The 24,035-nt window shown below is 43.2% G+C and overlaps 1 protein-coding gene across 2 annotated transcripts in view; it reads left to right on the top strand.

The window, feature by feature from the left end:
• Positions 1-16,807: 16,807 nt before the first annotated feature.
• Positions 16,808-24,035, top strand: part of dennd4b (DENN/MADD domain containing 4B) — a 134,121-nt gene continuing 126,893 nt past the window's right edge. For both annotated transcript variants that reach the window (XM_084027203.1, XM_084027202.1), the window contains exon 1: positions 16,808-16,932. The gene's annotated coding sequence lies outside the window, so the exon portion shown is untranslated. The remainder of the gene's footprint in view (positions 16,933-24,035) is intronic.

Genomic DNA, 24,035 nt, shown 5'->3' with positions numbered 1-24,035 from the left:
CGAGTGCTATGCCGGTGATGCGGAGGGCTGCAATCCATTCCTCATGCACTGTTCCATCGTCTTCTCCCTCCAGTCCAACACCTTTGTCTCCGAGGAAGCCAGGGTGGCGTTCACCATAAACCAACTGACGGGTTGCGCTCGACTGTGGGGAACGGGAATGACACACCCCAGCCTGCTCTTCCTTCCAGACCTTCGCCGCCGAGCTTCGCAGCCTCAGGTGGTCTCCTGAGGATCTGCCAGAGGTCCCGCTCCGTGGTCGACTATGCCATCTACTTTCACATCCAGGCCCGGCTGAGCGAGTGGAACAAAACAGCCCAAGTCAAAGCTTTTTTTATGGGGCTCGCGGACTACATCAAGGACGAGTTGGTCTCTCACGACCTGCCCTCTTCGCATCCAGGCCAGATGACGGGAGAGGCGTGTGGATCGACATCCCCAGCCGTCACCTCTGCCCACAGAGCAACCCACGAGGGAGTTCGAGCCCATGCAGGTCGGCCGGGCCAGCCTCAGCCCTGGGTAGAAAGAGAGATGATGTGTGGGGAAGCTCTGCCTCTACTGTGGCCAAGGGGGTAATTTCGCCTCCAAGTGTCCAGTAAAAGCCCAGGCTAACCAGTGAGGGAGGAGGTCCTGGTGAGCCACACATCCAGATCCTCCTCCAACCTACGTCCCTTGTGCCAATCCCAATTACTGTTGCCTCAGACTCTTGCCACACTCATAGACTCCGGTTCTGACGTGAACATTATAGACAATGACCTAGCACTACAGCTGGGGGTCAACGAGTTCTCCTGCCCTGTCTGGTTCCCGCCAAGGTCTTGGGTGGCCATCTGATGAGTACCGTCACCCACCAGACAGTACCCATCTGCATGCTTAATTGGGGCAACCACCTTGACCACCTGGCTCTGTCGTCATAACCCCCACCTCGACTGGACCACTGGGGCCATCCTAGGCTGGAGTCCATCCTGCCATCAAGTCTGCCTGAAGCAAGCCACCGCACCCGAGCCGACCACTTTCTCCAGTACCGCATCGGACGTGTTGGGAGTACCTGTGGAATACTTGGCACAGGGGGCGTAGGTTGGAGGGGGATCTGGAAGTGTGGCTCACCAGGGCCTCTTCCTTTCCTGGTGGGCCCTGTCTTTTACCAGACATTTTGAGGCGAAATGCCCCCCTTGGCCACAGTAGAGACAGAGATTCCCCACACATCGTCTCTCTCTCTGAGCAGGGGTGAGACCAGCCCGCCCAACCTGCATGGGCTTGACCTCCCTCGCGGGTTGCCGTGGGGGTGACGGTGGGGGAGGAGCTGACGAGCGGTGGATCGGACGTTTATTCTTGCGCCTCTGGCGTCGTCTGGCCTGGATGCATCTGTCGATGCGGGAGCTGAGCTCGATAACACCATCGAGTGAAGAAGGCAGGTTGTGGGAAACTAGCTCATCTTTGATGTAGTCAGCGAGACCCACGAGGAAGACCTCGACTTGGCTTGCTGATTCCACTCACTCAGCAAGCCTGGATGCGGAAGTCGATGGCGTAGTCGACCACGGAGCGGGACCCCTGGCTGATCCCCAGGAGACCACCAGAAGCATCAGGACCCCACGATGCCTGCGGAGTTAGGCGGAGAACGACTGGAAGGAGGAGCAGGCTGGCGTGCGTCGTTCCAGCTCGGCCGTTCCCCACAGCCGAGTGCGCCCCGTCAGGTGGTTAATAGTGAATGCCATCCGGGCTTCCTCGGAGGTGAAGGTGCGGGGCTGGAGGGAGAAGAGGATGGTACGAATGGCATAGAACAATCTGGCAATGAGTGCAGGGTGACAGGGAGTATATATTCCAGACTGATTGCTGATCAGCTGCAGCTGTGGAGACCAGGTGAGTGGGGTTGGGCTGATTAGGGGTGTGGTGGACCGGTGATTGGCAGGAGGATGAGGAGTGCTGAGAGGGAGGACCATGACACTATTAATGAACAGTGTTGGGAGTAACGCGTGACAAAAGTAATGTTATTACTGTAATGCTTGGTTTTTGCTGTACCGCGGCAATGTAAGGAATTACAATAGTAATATTTTACTTGGTACAAATGTCAGTAACACACGTTACAATGCCGTTTTAACCCAAAATGACGTTTTTTAATACAAATTTGCCAAAAACACTGTGAGATCATCAGAGGAGAAAAATTTGTGCAAATGTTTAGATCTAGGCAACTTCTTGTTGTTAGCTTCTACTGATGGAAGAGATGGTGGCTGCCGCAGCAGCAGACCCAACGTTGGACAACAAATTTGTGAGATGGACATACGGCCATTACTTTCAGTTCTAGCGGAGCAGGAGGAGCGTTGCCTGCACTGCTCTGCACACTTGTTCCTCTGGACATCACCGAATAATGGCACCCGACAACTAGGTGGTGGTGGAGACTGGACCCGGACTGTGAGCAGGAGTAGGATGGGAGAAGCACCATGGCTATTTGGAGCCCACTCTCCAAAATCATGTCTGAGTTTTTCCACCTCGCCTTTCTAGCCCTGTGATGAAAAGAGAGCTGAGCCAGAAGCTCTCGATCTACCAGTCAATCTTTGTTCCTACACTCACCTATGGTCATGAGGAATGGGTCATGAGTAAAAGAACTAGATCGCGGGGACGACCAGCTGGGAGGAGGCCACAGGGAAGACACAGGACTAGGTGGAGAGATTATATCTCCACTCTGGCCCGGGGAACGCCTCAGGAAAGGGAAGTTTGGCGTCCCCAGCTGGAGCTGGTGCCCCGCGATCCAACCCCGGATAAGTGGTTGATTATGATGATGACGACTGATGAATGAATATGGATGACAAACTCGGCGCTTACTTTAAATCTCTACACAGGAAAAACTCAAGAGGGATTTTTTCAGAGTTACTTTTATTTTCCTCAAAAGTAGTGATATTTAATAATTTTCGAGTGTAATCATTTCTATCAGCTGTTAGAGTGGGAGTAAATATACAGATTAAATTCTATTGGAGTAATAAGGCATAACCACACCCACTTCTCAAATTTAAGTTTCGATTCAGCTGCCATTTCACGACTCTCGGGAACTGGAAGGAGCTTGTCGAATGCCGATGAATGTAAGAGGTGAGTCAGACTATTGTCCAATTTAATATGGTGTAAAAGTTAAGTTGTAAGTTAATTAATTGTGTACAAAGTAAAACTGTTGAGCGACTGTACTGTATTTTCTCTAAGCATATTGTGCATATGCTAACGTTAGCTTAAAGCTTGTGAATATACCAGTTTTAGCGGGCAGTGGACATTGTTAACGTCAAGTTAAACGGTGCAGAACCTAAATGCACTAACCTTTTAATAAATTAACAATAAAGTATATTTGCTGTATCTAGCGGACTTATTGTTACTGGACTACAGGTGTGTTTTAGCACCCCGCATTAGACTCTTTATTTTCTTATTACAAGAAATTGTTACAATGCAACATTTGTAGGCAAATATGCTGGAAAGAGTAGCATATGGCGTGTTTTTAACTGTAGTTTAGTCAGTTGAACACGTGTATTTTACTCCGGAAAGAGTATAATGCAGACGTGTTTTAGCTGCGTATAAGTACATTACTCGGGAGAGAGTATAATGCAGACCTGTCTTTAACAGTTTAATCCGTTAACACGTGTATTTTACTTCATGCAGAATATAATGGAGACCGCTTTCTAACTTTAGTTTAGTCCGTTCACACATGTATTTCACTCCGGAAAAGAGTACAATGCAGAACTGTTTCAAGCTGTAGTTAACACGTGTATATTACTCTGGAAAGAGTACACGGATATTTAAACGGGAAAACACGGTGACCCTCGGCGTGCGTGATTTATAGCGTCATGATAGTATTTTAATTGTTTTAACGATGTGTGAAATTACAATGTCCAGTATTTCCCTCGTTTTGCAAACAATCAAACACGCCTTTTTGAGAAGCCACACATTCACTGCATGAGTAAACCTAGTTGCCGGATTGGACTGTTTTCAGTCATATTTGGGCGGTTTTTGTGTGTTTGGCTTGGAAACGTAATCTCAATTTGGCAACCCTGACTGCGGCGCGTGCGCATTGAGAACACATGCCATGTTCACGCTCCACAACAACAACAAACCAAGCTAACGTAGCTGCGTGTATGGCTGAAGTTAAAAATGAGTGACAAAACTGACCAAAGTCGACCGCGACCGGCCAGCTAAGGTACCGACAAGAAAACAGACGTATCAAACAGCGTCATTCGGGAAGGGAGTGCCTTACAACAAGAAGGGCAACAGATGGCAAGCAATGTAGGCTACCTGTTGCCTTACAACAAGAAGGGCAACAGATGGCAAGTAATGTAGGCTACCTGTGGACATTGCTAAGACAGACGTTTTTTAGCTGCAGGTTGTGCCAGTTTAACACTTGTATATAAGCTGTACAATGACGTTTTTTTGCTGTAGTTTAGTCTGTTTCACATATTGTAAAAATAAGTTCCACCTTTGATATATCACATAGTAATGGTGGAACTTATTTTAGACTCAAAGATAACTAAACATTTTTCATTAACTGTAGGCCTATAGTAGATATATTTGAAATTGTTCTTTATCATAAAATGTTTTACAATGTAGACATGAAATCACTGATTGCACCATAATTATTTGTTTGCATACTAAGTATTTATACTGGCAGTTTGTGAATGGAATTAAACAGATTAAAAAAAACAATTTCTCCAGTCATCAAAGATGCAGGCTGTACGAGTGAAGTTCAAAGATCATCAGAAGTTATGAGGGGCATCTGGCCTTTGAATCCTTTTTGGATCTTGGTGAGTGGAACTATTTTCTTATTCAGCATACTTTGTTTACCTTTTTGAGAAAAAACACTCCACTGCTCAAACGGCTAAACCTATCTTGCAAAACAAACCCCATATAGTGCATTTCAAATGAAAAAGAAAAAGCATGAATGACAAGCTTTACAGTTAATGTTTTTTGAGCCTGGAAAGATGAAACCAAATCTTAAAACACATTTTTTGTAAATGGCAGACTTGTTCAAATCATAGCCTAGATCAAGGATTGACTCATGTTGCTCATGCTCATCTGTTACATTTAGTTCTCTGAGCTCATTGTCTTCCCCAGTCAGGTATTCATTTTAAGAATAATTCCTACCTTAACATATCTATGCAACTACAAAAGCATTGTTATTCAAGGTAGTAAAACTGTTCAACTGACTGTTATAATAACCCAGTATGAGGCAGTAGTACACTTGACTGCATATTATTGGGATTAACCAGCAAAGGAGTCCTTGGACATTGCTAGGATAGAACCCTTAAAATGTCTTGTTGTTTTGCCCCCTGTAAAACTACGACAGATTAATGGATACGCAATCTTATTTCGTCCTCAGTTGCCAGGAAATTTGATATCCCAACGTTGGACTTAAAAGTCTATGATGAGTCGAAGACTGAAGTTGACAAGGATGCATTTGAGTTTCTTCTTCAGATGCAAAACCTTGGTGTCCTGGGCCCAGTATTTCAAAACTTGTAATCCGGATCAGAATAATCCGGATAATGAAATCCTCCTTTTCTCAGTCATGGATCAAGGTGATCCTGCTGACTTTATCTGAGTATTTCAAAACACTGGCCGGGTGGATCACCGTGATCCCAACCTGGCTGGATACGGATTACCAAGTCTCAAATCTCCGCCTCCGGATCTGAAACATGGCGAACTACTTCACGGAAGGAGCAGCTGGGAGCACGACTTTCACGTCAAAAATGTAAGTTAACCGTCGTCTAATGTTTAGCGGTTTAAGAACCATATGAACGCCAACCAACATATCGTGCTAGCTAACTATATGAATTGTCACGTACTGAAAACCAGGCTGTAGCGATCTCTAATTGAGCCGTGGCCGTGCTAACGGTAGCTTACTCGGCTCCATTGACTTACGTGTTAAGCAGCTAGCGGGCTAGCGGTCGCTGGCTTTGTTTACGAATTTTGCGGTCCATGGTTTGATTTACAAGGTAATTAATCTGACGTACATTATACCATAACTGTTTAAACTAACATCAACCTGTTCAGAGTTTATTAGCGTTACATCATTGGCAACACAGCATACACATTACACTGTGTATGTGTGTTGTGTATGAATTATGCAGTTCATTCAGAAGTGTCAGAATGCTACTGTAATGCTGGGAAAATCATGCTGTTATCATCATGCACACAATTTCTGTGACTATTGTGGATTCCCAATGAAGACAAAGATATTACTCATACTCCTTCCCTTTCTTCTACTTTCAGAGCCCACTCAGCTATTAAGGACAGGGTCTGTATGAGTGCTGGAAATCCTTGGAAATGCTTCAATTGCAGTGATAAATTGTTGGATTTTGAATAAAGTGCTGGAAAGTGTTTGAAATTGTAGTTGCATTATTTTCATGTATTATAGCTTGATCAGTGACACAATTAGATAAAAAATGTTCCATCCTAATTTGTGTCCCTTTATGTAGAAGGCTCTCACTAAACATAATTGTGGTAATTTAAAGCAAAATAGCATCTGATTTGGTTAAGTAATATAATCAGTTTGTACACAAACATAGCCAAACACTTTTGCTTAACCTTAAATGTTCTTAAATTACTCCAATTAGTTTCAAGTAATGCACTGACAATTTAGATTAAGTGTAATGAACATCTTGAGTAACAATATCTAGGAGAAGCGGAGCTGAGACATGGTCAATCCAAGTCAAATCCACCTCTGAGGTGGGATCCAAATGATCCTGAAATTTTGATATCAAGCTGATCCAGATCTCTGCCTTACATTTTGAAATACCCAAATCCAGCCCTTATCTGGATTCAAGGGAGGATTGGATTACCAAAGCTGGATCCTGATCTTCAGGATCGGGATTCTCTGGATCTGTGTTGAAATACCCAGTTTTCAGATCAGATCATGATTTAATCCAATCCGACCAGGATAATCCAGTCGGATCACTTTTGAAATACTGGGCCCTGGAGATTTATTCATCTCAAGGCCCAAATTTCGATGGTGAGTTTGTTATAAGCCAGATTTTACATTTCAATTACAAATGTCCTTGGAAAATGTTGGCATTTCATTTGATCTATATTTATTGTTTCCTTGCTTGCTAGACTCATTGAGCTCTGCAAGCGGCTCCTTATTGAGCAGTAGTGGATATATGGCGGGGGACTCTGATGACACAATTGCACTGCAGCCTAGACAGAGAGCTGAGGATGCTCGTCTGGCTCAAGTAAGCTCTTCAGGATTTACAACATCCAAAATTTAAACAAACATCAGACTTAAGGTTGAGTGATATATGAAGGATCGCTGACACTGATATTTTTTAAATTACCATTATGTGCTTCTAATGTTATTTTTCTTAGATGATTGAAGACATTCTGAAGAAACAATCTGGCGGAGAGAGGATCATGAATGAGTACGCTCAGACAAAAAGCCTAGGGATATGGTGAAGATATTGGTTGCACATATGACACGTGAACATGGGTGAGTTGGTATAATCAATACACTGATGCAACTTATATAGACTTAACACTAATTAAGTGTGTGTGTGTGTGTGTGTGTGTGTGTGTGTGTGTGTGTGTGTGTGTGTGTGTAGGACAAGTCCTCCAACAGGAGTGAAGGAAGAATATGCAAAGGGTATCATTGCCTTGTTCCCATACCTCGCTGATCCTAGGAGCAAGTTTGGCTATGTAAGTATATGTAATCCTTCCTTCTCTTAGACTCTTAAACTTAAGTTCAACTCAGGCATGTGGATAAACTGTAGATATTGACTATGTAGTTATTCAGCTATGGTCAAGGTTTAGTTTAAAGAAGAGAAAATAATAAAATCTCTTTTAAACTGAATAACAATCTTTGCTGTAGGAACATTATTACAATTCAGAAGATGGCAGTGGGTACCTGGCATGGAGACTGAAATGTATTCAAAGGGAAGCATCGGATGGACAGGGGAAGGGCCTTCGTCAGTCGCTACAACTAACAGGTTTGTAATTTTGATTGTAGTAAGTGTTGTTAATGACACACAATGGAAGTGTTTATTTGGCTTTTGCATGTAAGCAAACTCTGCATTGGTTTATAAACATTGTTCCATCTATCTTTTTACACATTCTTACACTTAAAAAGCTGCAAACCTAGTAATCGGTTATAGTTCAATTATTGTTACAGGTGGGCCAAAGACGGATTGAGACCCCTTCAGAGAGGAAAACTGGCTGACCTCAGAAAGCATGTGCTCTGAAGCCATTGCACTGATGAAGCATACAGCTGATGAAGCAATTGTAAAGGAGAAGATGAAGCAGACCTTCACTTATCGCCAAAAGATGATTCATGACCCAGTGAAGTCTTCTGAAATATTCACTGTGTTTCCGCAATTCCTAGATATAGCAGGAATGGTATGTAGATCTTTAAATGCTTTGCCATTAAACTGTTAAGCCAAGTTGTTTTGTGTCCTACAACCAACATGGTGGAACTTTATGTCTAACATGCTGATATTGCCACATCTCAGTGTTTATTTTTACGTCTTGATTTGTTTCACCTTGTCTGCAGATCAAGAAGGACTTCAGTCTGATGTTTGGTGAAGCTGCCTCTGCAAAATTCCTGGAGAAGTGGCCTACTGTCTACAAGCAAAAAGTCCTTCACCAAAGTCATGGCCTCACACAGACAGCCGAACTCCACGACCTGGTTCAAAGTGCAGAACCAGCAACAGGAGAGGAAAATGGTATGCTGGAATCAAAGGATTATACTGTGAAAAACGAATGGAATTGTTCACTTTGAATGAAAATTTCACAAATGTATACTCTTGTTTATTTCAGGATTGGACAGTGAAATTTCATCAATCTTAATCCTTGTCCACCTGCTACCACCATCACCTCATGGCCGCAAGAGACCTGGGGCCTCATGTATCAATTGTTGCGTACGCACAAAAACATGGCGTACGTAATTTTCCACACCAACGTTCAGATGTATCAAAAGTGAAATGAGCGTGGAAATGTGCGGTGTCCCACGCCAGCTTCATGGCTGGCGTACGCACGTTTCTACAGCTATTGTTCCTTTGGCGACACTCTGAGGTGATGCTGGGAAACTGTTAATTATGTGAAAACAATTAGTCCTCAGAGTAATGTGCACATCAGAGACACATTAATGGACAATTAACACACACGTGTTTGCAATCATATGGATGGATATAAAAGCATGCGCAAAGTGATGAAAAAATGGCATTAACAATGGCAGCCTTGGCCTTGTTAGAAGACATCGCAAACGGTAACATCAGACGTGAGAGGGTGTTTAGAAAACGGGAGGATATGTTAGCAAATGACGACAACTGGCTCATGAGTCGTTTTATGTTGCCGAGGCCAGTGTTACTGGAGCTGTGCGCAGAGCTGCGGCCGGCCCTAGAAAGAAACACAGCCAGGAGCCAGGGGTTGTCCGTGCCCACACAGGTGCTGACCACTCTGGGGTTTCTGGCAACAGGAGCCTTCCAGAGGGAACTGGCCGATCGGTCAGGAGTGTGCCAGTCCACTCTGAGCCGAGCCATGCCAGCTGTGTGGGACAGGATCAGAATGTCATCCAGGTACATCAAATTCCCATACAATGCTGTTGAACAGGCCAACATTAAAGCGCAATTTGCAGCAAGAGCCGGTTTCCCTAATGTTATCGGAGCTATTGACTGCACACATGTTGCTATAAAAGCGCCATCACAGGATGAATTTGTTTTTGTCAACAGGAAACATTTTCATTCAATAAATGTTCAAATAATATGTGATGCACAAATGCAGCTCACCAACATCGTGGCAAGGTGGCCTGGTTCAACGCATGACTCGTTCATTCTTACTAATAGCATGGTTGGTAACAGGCTGGAGGCTGGCACAGTGCGCGATGGGTGGCTTCTCGGTGAGTAAATGTATCCGTTTAATTGCGCCCGGAGTGTAAATCAGCACAATGCCCATTTGGGCACGTGCATTCAAATATGTGCATTTGTTTTTCCCTGGTGAAAATAGAGTGGCAGAGCTATCTAACAAGCCCTTTATTGTCTCCTTGTGTTCAGTATTTGTGTCGATAAACGCGTGCGTAAAGTTGGAAATGTCACACTGCAGTAGCCACGGCGCACTTCTGCAGTCATTAATATATATGATAATATAATATATAATATATTAATATCCTCCTGTCCCCCCGCCCGTTGCGGTCACGCTTCGGCGGTGGGCCGAAATCCTCCGCTTCACCTCCACTTTCACGTCGGACCATTTCTTTTTTATTTCAGGGAGTGTGCGCTGCTCCGACCCCACAGCGTTCACTGCCTCACACACACGCTCCCACTCACATTTCTTTTTTTTTTGTGTTAATGCCTGATGAGAGGCTACCAAATAATACTGTTCTTCGAGTCTCGACTTCGTTTAAGAGCGTTTCGAGCTCAGACTCGGTGAAGTTGCGCTTCTTCCCTTTTTCATTTTGTAGATCTGATGGTGCAGAGAGGGGAATCCCCGGTGCAGGCCCTATTTAAATTAATTTGCATATTTAAATGGAGGCGTGGACAGGGAGGAGTTTAGCACTTCCACATGTGCGCTTAATTCCACGTTGATTGGGATGTACAAAGGAAAAGTGCTTGGATCCATGTGTACGCACACTTTGATACATCTGATTTTTTTTGTGCGTAGGACAGTTTCTGGATTCTAGCGTACGCAATGTTTCAGTAGGAAATCCACGCAATTCTTAGTACATGAGGCCCCTGGGGCCTCATTTATAAAGCTTGCGTACGCACAAAACGGGGCTGGAAACGTGCGTACGCCACTTTCCACGCAAATGTTATGATCTATAAAAACCAAACTTGACGGGAAAGTGTGCGTACCCATAAGCAAACTCTGAGGCATGCGTACCGGTAAGCACATTCTGGAGACTGGAAGGGAATCAGCAGTAAACGTGAGAAGAACTATATATTTTTGATGACTCGCACACATTTAATTACACTCCATATCATACGTTAGATCTGCATTATCATGATGAACTCCAGCAATGTTTTTGACGCTTTTAATGAGTGATCGTTTTTTTCATATTAACACCTTTTAAAATCTGACTTGTATCTTAAATCAAAATAATTTTGAAATATTGAATCAGCGCTGTCACCGCAGGAGGAGGAGATGGCCCAAATGCATGTAATACAGTATACAATAAATACCTTCCATTAGATCACTGTAGAACACAGCGGGAATAACTAAATATTCTCCTTATTTATGTGCATATATCATCAACGCACATACATACAGCCATTAAGCCATCGTATAATTGTTACACTTTATCCTCGTTTTTAAACCACCAGAGCGCAGAGGAAATGCGCTATAATGAGTGCCTCGCTCGTGCGCGCTCAGTCGTAGAGCGTGGAGAGCGCGAATTTATCGATGACCCCGAGCCATGGCCCCCTGCCCGACTGGAGGGGTATCAACAAGGCGCAAGAATCCGTGAGGATGTTGTGCGTTTGTAATATAAGGAAGACAACAATCAATGTTCATTGTAAACTTATTATTGTATTAATCTCAGTGCGCGTTTGCTGTCTCATCTGCAACGTTGTTGATGGCGGTGATTGTGTCTCGCTGAAGTTGCAGGACGGCATCCTCCTCACGTCACCCTCCTCTGAGCCCAACGCTGCAGACTCTGGAAGGACAGAAACGATTTAACGTTTTGTTTTATATATAATAAAAGTTTAAAATCTGTTTACCCTTATACCTCTGGTCTCAGTCGCGTCTGATCTCCCTCCTTTTCGGACACAATCCCCGTCAAAGTCACATCAAAATCAAACTTCCTCAAATACTCAAGCAATTCATTAAATACATGTTGGTAAAAGAGCGGAAAGATGTCATTTACCTTCAGATCGGACGACTTTTTCGTAAGTTTCGTCACCGTCCGCTCTGTCCCACTGACGCCGTTGACTGCAGCAGCAATGTGTTGTGTGGCCTCCACCTCCCCAACAAGTGTCTCTTCTCCGTTTCTGAAAAGTTACGTTTCTTTGCTTTTTTCTGACCTGTCGCCGTGATTCACCACACGGAAACGATTGCATGCCGGCTCATTAACATAGTAAAATGAGGGCGTGTACAGGGCGGGATTCAGGTACGCACACTTGTAGGTGATCCTGTGATTTATAAAGGAAACATTGCGTACAACTTGCGTGCGCACAGTTTTATAAATCAGATTTTTTTTTAATTTTTGGAATAGGACATCTTTATATTGTTAAAATAAATCTGCAAATAATTCTCTCTCTTAATTCCATATCCTTGATATTTTCTTATTTGAATAGGCAGACCACCTGTATGAATTTGCAATGTGTGTTATTTAAACAAACACATTTAAATATTGCTGCACCTTCTAGTCGTAGAAGTAACAGTAGTAAAATATTTTTAAGATTTGTACATTCTCAAACTATGCTACACTCGACTGCCCCATGCTTCTTTCAACTGGCCTTCTCATTCACGATCACAATCCTTAGTGCCCATATGCAAACACAGTTTACATAAACTTGGTTTGTTAATTTATTACAATATCAAAATATGTGAGTATAAATCAAATTGTCTAATACTAAATCTTTTTTGAGAATAGTATTTATGCTTTCAAATGCTGATGTTTGTTTAACTGCAATTTGAATGCATTTTTTCAAAACTGTGAATTGACTACTAGTTCTCATATTAATAGCAAACTAATTAAGCGTCTGTGTCACAGACTGGGACCAGCATCCAGGGTCATCTTCACGGCATCATGGAAAGCCTTCAACCCTATCTGCTTGCTGTGGGGCCACAGAAGAACTTAATTCACAAGTACTTCATTGTCATTGACAAACATGCCATACCATGTAAGTCACCAGACCCCCTTGCCTCTTTGACGAGCTTTTCAAGGCTCATTTTGTCTTTGGTACTTCGTACAACCAGGATCTGGTCAATGTGTACAACTTCTTACAGACCACCATCTATGAGATAGATGTGGGTACCACTAAGGTGAATCCAAGGGTTGCAGAGCTGAGAGCTCGGATGTTGCATTGAGTTCATTTTCAAGATGTTCTGTTTCATATGTATAGCGCCTTTAATCTCAATATTAGAAGGAAAACCACATTCTCTAGGTTCAGAAAGCTGGACTCGATGTAGAAGTTGAACAGTGATCATTTATTGCACAGAAAACATATTTCACTGCAGATGGAATAGAAAAAACCCCAAAACAAAATAGAGCTCTTTAATAAGAATAAAAAAAATAAACAAAGTTCAAAATAAATTGTCCTTTCCCTTCTGTTTCAGAAGAATGAAGTTCAGTTCTGTGTTTGGTGTGTTTATCAATTCTTCTACTACCCGGGTAGATTTTGTGGTGAACGATCTTATCTGTTTCAGAGTGCAGTAAGTAGAAGTCTGTCTTCGGAGTGGATCCCGTTCTCCGTTCGGTCGATTGCCTGGCTCGCCACTGAACCGAAGGTTCAAAATTCTTGCTGATCAATCCCTGATCCGGTAGAAATAAAAACCAGTCTACACAGATGGTGTAGAAACACATTCAATTAATACCATATTCATATTGACTTTCTACTTCTTCTCTAATTCTCTGAATATTTATAATCAAATTCAGTACATACACAGTTTAAATCATCATAAATGATAGTGTACACACTCAAAGTAGAGTTATTTTAACTTAACTATTCCTTATGAACTCATATTTTTAACATAAATAGACTTAATTGTCTTTTTAAGAAGTATTTATATTTTTAAACAGCTTTTTTTTAAATGAATATTTATCTTTATCAACCCTTTAAACCATAAATTAATTAATTTAATTCATTCATTCTTTTTAATCATCATGAGTAATTAAATAACCACAATGAAATAATTCACATTTTGTACACAAAACAGTACAGTATGACTCTCGTGTGAAACTTGCGTCACGGAAACAGCTGGGTAAACCCGGAAGTAGCGTCGGCGCAGCGCTAGCGTTAGCAGCCGAGGATAGAAGCTATCAGGCAAGTGTTCTCTTAAATAAACTCCTGATGTACTTACAAACTTTCAATTGCCTTGTTTTGTGAGTACAGACCCTATGTGTACTACTGCAGAAGTTTGGTAACATTCCATGCATTATTAGAAGGGTAATTTACGAGATATACATAATGTACATAATGATCGTGCTAGTACTAAGCCATTTGGCTGGTAGCCCTACCTTGACCAATGTTGACCATGGCTAAAAATGCTTCTGAGGGGGTATTTGGCTGGATGTCATGGTGGAAATGACCTAGGGAGCATTTTACTTAGAACCATCACTTTAAGATTGTGAACTTTTTCTCAAATGCAATGTTTGCGTACCTGTATAAGAACAAACCAAAGCCTGAATTTCTATTTTTTTACCTGAACTGCTGACATGGAAAATGGTTATGATTTATTGCACATTTCTTTTGGAATAAAGTGTGCTTGGTGAAATACATATTTCTGACTAATTGCCTTATTTAGTTTTTAGAGGACAGGTTAGCTTGATAGGACATTTTGACAACTGTTTTGATTAAAACATGACTAATAGATTTGCCACTATACAACTTCAGCATATACAGATAAGTGGAAATCTGTTTAACATGGAGTTAATAACTCCCATGCTGTAATTAATAACATTTCTTTATGGAGCTAAATTCAAGTCTATAATGAGTGGAAAACATTTCTCTATTGAGTGTTATATAGCTCTAAAATGAGTGAAAATAATCTCTAAAATGAATAAACTACAACACTGTATTGAGTATAATAGCAGTAGAGTATTTTTTATTTCATTCCCCATAGAATACATTTTTATCTTTTAGAGTTGCAAATCAACACAACATGTAGTAAAAATGACTCTGAAAATATTACTCTGACAGCAGAGTAAACTTTACTAGACTGGGACCAAATGTTGTATTTTTTAGAGTAAAATTTTATTCAATTTGAGTAAAATTTACTCAAAAAAACAAGCTCCTTCCAAAAAATCTTCTGCTAGACCCTAACTTGAATTCAGTGTGAAGAAAAAAAGAAACCTCAAGATATTCTATCTTCACTTCTATTCTCTTATTTGACTTACTTATAGTTTATATACTTACTTGTGGGAGATTCCTCCCACAGTCCAAAGACATGCAGGATGGGGATAGGTTCAGGTGTGAGTGTGAATGTCTTTCTGTCTCTACATGTCAGGTGAACGCAGCACCCCCCCACCCCAAAAATTAATGTTGGAAAGTTGGATTAGGTTTCTTTTTAACAGATTTAACTAGGGATGTTCACCTGTGACCGTTTGACCGGTGGTTGACCGTATTAACGTTAACCGATTAAACTTGTCGGTAAATAAAAAAAAATCATGATCGTGTTCTGCTTGCACGCGGCTCGTGCCTGTTCTCGCGGCTCGGCAGCCTGTTGTCCGTGGAGAAATGCGCAAATTTGCAGCGAGCTGGAGCCGGATTTGGGGCTGCAGCTGGTCTGAGCGGTGCGCGAGGGCCACGCTGGCCCCGGTGTCCCGCCGTTCTGGTGTTGGACGGGGAATCCGGTGCAGCTGTGGAGCGCGGATGGTGAAGATGGTGGTGATGATGATGATGAATGGCCCGGCGGCTCGTGCAGGCACCGGGGTCTTGCCACCACTATGTCTACTACTGCTGTGCGCTCTGACCCTGTTTTGTGATATACATGCATGACGGACACAGTGTCTCCCACTGTATAATTTCTCTTCAAGTCTTAATTATTGAGAATGGAGAATGCGATCTAAATGATTATACACAGTATGTTATGATGGCATTGTAACACAGTAGTAGACTACACGCTTCGCGACTATAGGAGTAGACTACAAGACTACAGTTTGCCGTCTCATTACAAGATCTTTTTTGTGTGAAGTGAACAAATTATCCATCACACTAAATTTTTCATAAATCGCATGTTTATACTTAATAGCCCAAATAATAGCGCATTTTAATATGATCCGTTAACCGGTTACAACGGTTAATGAGGCTCGGTGGTCGGTCTGTTACGAACCCAGCTCGTGAGGGGAAAGGGAAGCAACATAAAACCAGGTGTTTTTGGTAATGTAAGAGGTTTATTAACAATAAAGTTCAATTTGTTTAGGAAAAAAAAGAACATACAGAACTACAACAGAAAGAGAGGGCCTATGGGTGCTGCTAAATCAATGAAACAAATGTAACTGAAAAAGGACTCTTTACGGCTAGAGTTACAACCTCAACCAAAATGCAAACAAAAGAGCGCTACGGAACTAAGTCTCGGAAAAGCAAAACACAATGTGAGCAGCACCCCTATCCCTAGTGTTTCTAGACATCCAAATGACTACGGGCACAGCAAAATCAGTGGCAAAAAACGAACCTGGCCCAATCTATGATAGTAGTAGTAGCAGTAGAGCACACAAAAAGAGCACGGGGTGGCTGATCAAGAGTAATCACAGCCTCGATTGCTACAAAAGGCGAAGGATTTATAGAGAGCCGGTGCCGCTGAAGTGACTGCTGCTTGGTTGAACTGCCGACCGCCGCACCAATCAGGGTCCATGGATCACCGACCAGGTAGTGGGAGGGGCCGGAACCGACGGGCCAATCCCCGACGGGAGGCCACACATCTACTTTGCATATTGACACATTCACACACAAACAATATAGGAATAGTGACAGCCTTAACAGTCAAAACTATTTTTAGTTTTGGCCATCCCTAGATTTAACTGATTAATTGTATTGGAATGCTCGTTATTCTTTATTTTTGCCCATCTAATGTGACAATTAAATTGAATATAATTACAGCCAATGGTATAAAAGAAGAGGCTGTTTTCCAAATAAATAAAAATAAAATAACAAATACAATCACACCGACACCTTTATTTTGAAGCGGCGGACCGGAACCAGGAAGTGTTATTGTTAGGATTGACGCTGCAGCGGCTCCTAGCAGACAGCAAACATGGACGTCACATGTGAGAGAATGACCTGAACATGATCCTTCCAGCTTTCTGTGGGCAACACCAGCAGAGACAACAAGGTACGAGCGACATTCTTACACCGTCACCGGACCCGGTAACTGTTAACGGTTACAGTAGCTAGCCCGGTTAGCTAAGTGAGCTAACACGACGGCAGCTAACAAACGTTATATCGTTTAACGGGAACCTCTTTCTACATGTACGCCTTCAGCCCTCAGCCTTCAGACACGCCTCCCACCCAGATATATTACCACACCAAACTCGGTGTATTTATGTCCGATTTTGTGCTTGGATGTATGATTCTAGTTATCAACATGCACGTGTGTGTGAGATTATAATTAATTTGCAAACCGTTCAGACGTGGTCACGAGAACTAAATCCTATATACCGATACATGCACCAAAACGTAACGTAAAGAACCTGGCGGGGCTGCGTCCGATAATGGAACCCTTCCTGAGTCCTGGGCATAAATGTGGTTGCAGCTGCGGGCTGACGGTGCACGACGCCGATGCTGTGAATACATCCACCGCTTTGGCCGTCTGTTTCCAGCTCATTTAATCATAAAGGCATCTGGAAATAAATGAGATGAAATGTTGAAGATGTTCCCATAATGGCAGCAGAGGTCCGGCTTTAAATCCGTTTTTTGCAGTGCGGCTGCATCCATCAGTAGAGTTTAAAGGCCCGCCGAGACGGAGCGGTCTGGTTGCCGCCAGCTGGTGTCTGCCTCTGCTCACGACCAAACACCATTGATTCGTTGAACAAAATACAAAGCATTGTGTGTGTTAGGTGATTTCAGTTCAGATTGTTGTCAAACTCCAGCACCCCAAACACTAAGAGAATTGTTAGTCTGGTCAATGGGAAGATGAACATGATAACTGGAATTCACCAAATATTTGTCATTGACACAATTTAAACTTGAGCAGAAATTGTCATGACGCTGTGTCATCACAGCCTATCAGCATTGAGATGAAGGATGGGATTATGTAGGATTTGCGGGTTATGATAAAAAAAAACTCACAAGTTGATGGTTAGTTGAATGACTTTAAAAAGCTGTCTAGCTCACTATCACTGTAGAGAAGTAAAACATACAGGATACAAACATAGATGTTTTTTTCTGCAGGGAGACCTTCTGAATTATGCTGCATGGTGGTGTAGTGGGTAGCACTGTCGCCTCACAGGTTGTTCTCCCTGTGTCTGCATGGGTTCTCTCTGGGTTCTCCAGCTTCTTCCCACAGCCCAAAGATATGCAGGTTAACAGATGACCCGTAGAGCCACTCCCACTAGGCCAGCCGTACTGGGCCCAGGCACGATTAAGGACCCTTAAGGAACTTCTTTTTGTGTGTGGAAACGTCTTGGGGGTTGGGGCGACTGTCCACACAGATCCGGCGTTTTCGCTGCCTGAAAACACACTTTTTTGAAACCAGGTCCAAGGGTAAAAAAGGAAAAAACGGTGCCCCTCCGTTTCATCTTCGTATTCGTATATCGACGGCAAAAAAGCATTTGATGATGTCATCGCCTCGACCCTCTAGCCTGACCTCTTCCGCCGCGACGTCTCTTAAAGGAGAAATCCTGTCATTTTTGACCCCATTGTCGTTGTCCTCAGGGTCATCCCGACTTATTAGAAGCAAAAAACCCGACAAAAATTGACGTTGCCTAGCCCGAGATCTGTACCTGGCTGGCATCCTTCCAGACTCGCTCCAATGCTGACCCATTGGGGCACGTTATATCTGCTTTCCTGGGCCTCAGAAAACAATTCCAAGACCTATGCAACACAGGTTGGGTCCGTACGAGACACCACGGTGCTCGTTTAGCTCAAATAGTGTGGCAAAACGACATAAATATGTGTGTTTTAGCATGAAGTTACTCACCTCAAATCACCCCGTAGACATTAGCAGTAGATAGCCGAGCGCCTGTCGTCCCTCCCAGTCACCGCAGAAACGAAAACGTTTTCCTCGTAGTTTTGATTTTGTATCCATAAAGAAACGACCGAGCAGTGCAGTCGTCCTGTCCGTAATAAATCCAGGAAGCTGTTATGTCCATATGTATGACTATGTTACACATAGCAACGATAGCTTCAGCTAGTAACGTGCCGGGCGCTCGTCCCTCCCACTCACCGCAGAAACGAAAACGTTTTCCTCGTAGTTTTGATTTTGTATCCATAAAGAATTGATCAAGCAGTGCAGTCGTCATGTCCGTAATAAATCCATGAAGCTGTTACGTCCATATGTATGACTGTTACAACATAGCAACGATAGCTTCAACTAGTAACGTGCTGGGCGCTCGTCCGTCCCACTCACCGCAGAAACGAAAACGTTTTCCTCGTAGATTTTGTATCCATAAAGAAACGACCGAGCTGTGCAGTCGTCCTGTCCGTAATAAATCCATGAAGCTGTTATGTCCATATGTATGACTATGTTACAACATAGCAACGACTGCTTACAGCTAAACAGTAGCCTGGAGCCAAAACAATGCAAGTCTCGCGCAAGTTCCCGTCTCCCGACGTCCTCACTCTGGAGCTGTTTTCAAGCCAATACAGTGACAAACTTCTTTCCATTGAGCAGTGCCGTCATGTCCATATGACAGTGTAACTAGCGCTAGCCTACATAGTAAGATAGCTTAGCCTGTGTGACAGTTGAACCTGCTACAAAGACAACAAACCTCGCGCAGTCTCAGTAGGCTAGTTGTGTTGACAGCACGAGTGGGAGTCGCGTGTCGCGTGTGCAGACTGCAGTCTCTCATCAACAGAGTGAGACCAAAGTGAACCTCGCGCGGCTGTCCAAGATTTTTCACTGTACTGGCTTGAAAACAGCTCCAGAGTGAGGACGGCAGACGGGAACTTGCGCGAGACTTGCATTGTTTTGGCTCCAGGCTACTGTTTAGCTGTAAGCAGTCGTTGCTATGTTGTAACATAGTCATACATATGGACATAAAAGCTTCATGGATTTATTACGGACAGGACGACTGCACTGCTCGATCGTTTCTTTATGGATACAAAATCTACGAGGAAAACGTTTTCGTTTCTGCAGTGACTGGGACGGACGAGCACCCGGAACGTTACTAGCTAAGCTATCGTTGCTATGTTGTAACATAGTCACACATATGGACGTAACAGCTTCCTGGATTTATTACGGACAGGACGACTGCACACCTCGGTCGTTTCTTTATGGATACAAAATCAAAACTACGAGGAAAACGTTTTCTGTGGTGACTGGGACGGACGAGCGCCCGGCATGTTACTAGCGGAAGCTATCGTTGCTATGTTGTAACATAGTCATACATATGGACATAACAGCTTCCTGGATTTATTACGGACATGACGACTGCACAGCTCGGTCGTTTCTTTATGGATACAAAATCAAAACTACGAGGAAAACGTTTTCGTTTCTGGGGTGACTGGGAGGGACGACAGGCGCTCCGCTATCTACTGCTAATGTCTACGGGGTGATTTGAGGTGAGTAACTTCATGCTAAAACACACATATTTATTTCGTTTTGCAACACTATTTGAGCTAAACGAGCGCCGTGGTGTCTCGTACGGACCCAACCTATGTTGCATAGGTCTTGGAATTGTTTTCTGAGGCCCAGGAAAGCAGATATAACGTGCCCCAATGGTTTAGCATTGGAGGGAGTCTGGAAGGCTGCCAGGCAGGTACAGATCTCGGGCTAGGCAACGTCAATTTGTCGGGTTTTTTGCTTCTAATAAGTCGGGATGACCCTGAGGACAACGGAAATGGGGTAAAAAATGACCGGATTTCTCCTTTAACGACTCTGAACAACAATGGCGGCCTACATGCTTGTGATCGTGCTGCAGCAGATATTCTGCTCCTTTGTACGACGGCGTAAAAAATTACAGATTTGCTATTTTTTTTACGATGCTAACAAACAACCGGCAGTTATGCTGGCTAACTTCCCGTGAATGTCCTTATTTATTTTTCTAATGAATACATCACAACGTGTGACAACACCTCGTTAAGGTCCTTAGGGTGATGGCTGTTGATGGTTATTGTTGGTTTTATTTATATGGGCCAAATTGTCATGTTATGATTGGTTGGTCGGGTGGATAGTAGCCGTAGGTTTTTCTTGTTGCCATAGCAACTACTAACATCCGGTCAAGCAACTTGTTTAGTTCCCCATGCTCCGTCTCTTCTTCTCCGTTTAGGTGCATTTTTGTAGCAGAAACAGCGCCATATAAGTGTCTGGAATATGTCCTACAGCGAGTCGTTTAGAGTGGATTCGTGTGGACGCAATTTTTTGACGACACCAGAGAAAAAAAGTGTGGACGTGTGGACGGCCTCTAAGCCTAAAGTTTGGATTGTCTGGCTAGTGTGAGTGCTCCGTTCCGTTCTTTAGTCTGGTCTGGTCCACTTCCTCAGTTGGGAGACGTGAATTTAAGTACGGTACAGTTTATGCACGAGCACATGCACGGGTACACAATGTGGACATGACGTAGGCTTTAATCGATTGGCCATTCAACTCATTATTGCTCAGTGCTCAACTCTCTCACCCCACTATTGAGCCGATTTATGACTGTAAATACTGTTGACTGTGTAGGACACAGATCCATTCTGGGTCGTCTAAGGTCATGCATGTGTCATATTAAAATGTGATGACATGTACAAGAGGGAAAGAGGGCAGATATTTTGCTCGCTACGACGGCGTATCGGGGCCACTCTTTGAAAAAAAAAAAAAAGGAGCCGAGAGAGGGGGGCAATATTCCGGGAAAAAAGTCGCAGATTTGCTACTTTTTTACGATGCTAACAAACGACCGCTAGCTAACTTCCCATGAATGTAGGCATGTATTTGTCTAATTAATCCATCCCAAAGTCTGACAACACCTCGTCAAGGTCCTTAGGGTGACAGCTGTTGATGCTTATTGTTTATATGGGCCAAATTGTCATCTTATGGGTGTTTTATTGATCGGGTGGTCGGGTGGAGATTAGCCCTAGCTCTCACGTGTTGCCATAGCAACGGCAAACATCCGGTCAACCACGGTCTCTTCTTTTGCATTTTTGTAGCAGAAACAGTGCCACATATAGGCCTGGAATACAGGGTTTCCCGCAGCGCTTTCCTGTTAAGGCGGCCGCCTTAACAACAAAGGGCTGCCGCCTAAACTAACGTCTTAAAAAAAAAAAAAAAAAAAAAATCCATATACTAGCATTATTCGCCGCAGTGTTTCCCCTACCATTGTACAGGCCGGGCAGGGCCTCCAGGCATAGGCGTAATTTATGGGGGGGATGGGTGGGTTGCAACCCACCCAATAATCCAAACCAGCCAACACAACCCACCCAATTTGATATCATAATTATTGATATTGAATGTTAAGCATTATAATCACAACAGTGTGGTAGATTTTCTCAATTTACCAGTAAAAAATAGTGACGTTTGTCTGTGCCCCCTCCCGCTCTGAGATTTGGTTTCGCCCACCTTGCCGGACCTGCGCTTCTCTACTGTCTCTCCGGTCTCTCCCGGTCTCTCCCCGCATCAGCGGTGGTATGAAGAAAGCACGCGAAAAAAAGCAAAAGAATAAAAGTGCCAGTGCCACCTCTCACGAGTCAAATCATGTTACTGAACAAAAGTTAGTTTGTCCCCCCCCCCCCCCAGCCGGCGAGTTCGACAGTGCGTGTGCGTATAGCCCCGTTCACATACGCCACTACTCGCCACTCGCTTTCTCGCTGAATTCTACTCGCTGGCAAAAAAAAATTCACTGCCGCCGGCGACTTCAAACGGCAACTATCTGTGGAACTCTCTGTTGACGTCAACTGTCGATCATCTCTATTCTACATTGTGATTGGTACTCGCTTCACTCACATCGCAGAAAGTTAAAATAATTTGATCTCCGATCGACCACATCGCATCGCCTGTCCTGACCACATTCCACTAGAACACATTCACATTAATTGACAGCTGTCTCTCAGAGATGGGCGAGTGGCGACGTATGTGAACGAGGCTTTAGTCAAAACCAAAACACCAAGGAAGGCTGAGGAATAGTCACCCACTTATATTATTATTATTATTATTATTATTATTATTATTATTATTATAATAATAAACAAATTGTGTTTTAGTCATTTTTGTTTTCATCTTTTCTTGAATGCTTAAACTCATCAACCCCATTTAGTATGTCAACATTTGTATCAGTACCAGCAGTTTGTAAGAAATTGGTCAGTAATTGATATGTCATATTTTGTTTCTCAGAATTCACCAAATTGATGCATTAAAATGAAATTATTTAAAATTTTCTCCCGGGGGGGCATGCCCCCGGACCCCCCTACAGGATCACAATCCCCCCACCATAGTCTCCAAAGATATATATATATATATACACCTGTTTCACAGGCGGAAATCTCAACCCCCCCAATGTTCAACTCAAAGTTACGCCCTTGCCTCCAGGCCAAAAAGAAATTAATATATGCCAAAAATAAGCCACCTATCAATTCATTCATAAATCAATAATCATTTACATGGGGGGGAGACACCCCCTGTGGGGGGAGGATTGTTTTTGATAAGCTGTGGAACTCTGAGTTAACCTATTTCTACCTGAATTTCTATGAACTATTAAGCTGTTGAGTAAACCCATAACTTATATTTTACTTCATAAAATAAGACATGCACTCATATGTCGTTGTAGTGTTTTACAGTATCTGTAGCTATTAATGTGATGCTCATCATCCCCCCCCCCCCTGACAGACACCACCTTAACTAACACATTTTCTGGGGGAAACACTGGAATATGTACTACAGTGCGGTGAGTCGTTTTCAGTAGATTCGTCTGGATGCAGATTTTCTTGAAACGACGCAAAGGCAAAACAGAGAAAAAAAGTTTGTTTTGCTACATGTGGATGGCCTCTGACTCTGTCAGCCCTGTGATAGACTGGTGACCTGTCCAGGGTGTACCTTGATAATATCGTTAATAGCAATTTAATTATTTTGGTGGGATAATTCTGATATGAAATTTTCATATCATCTCATGACTAGTTGAGATAGTCTTCCTGTCGTCCTGATGTTCCTAAATCCTAAATGGTGGAACCAAATGTTGTCTTCTGTGTCTGTCGTCTGCTCTACCACAGTAGCTCATATTAGTCCCAGGGGTTGACAATATAAATGGCCCTCGAAAGCTCTCGAAACTCTTTCAAACTGACCGTTGTCGATCTAAGATAAAGACAGAT

Source organism: Eutrigla gurnardus (assembly GCF_963514095.1).
Source record: "Eutrigla gurnardus genome assembly, chromosome: 14".
NCBI lineage: Eukaryota > Metazoa > Chordata > Actinopteri > Perciformes > Triglidae > Eutrigla > Eutrigla gurnardus.
Note: the sequence above shows the minus strand (reverse complement) of the source record. Positions and strands in the feature narration are given on the sequence as shown.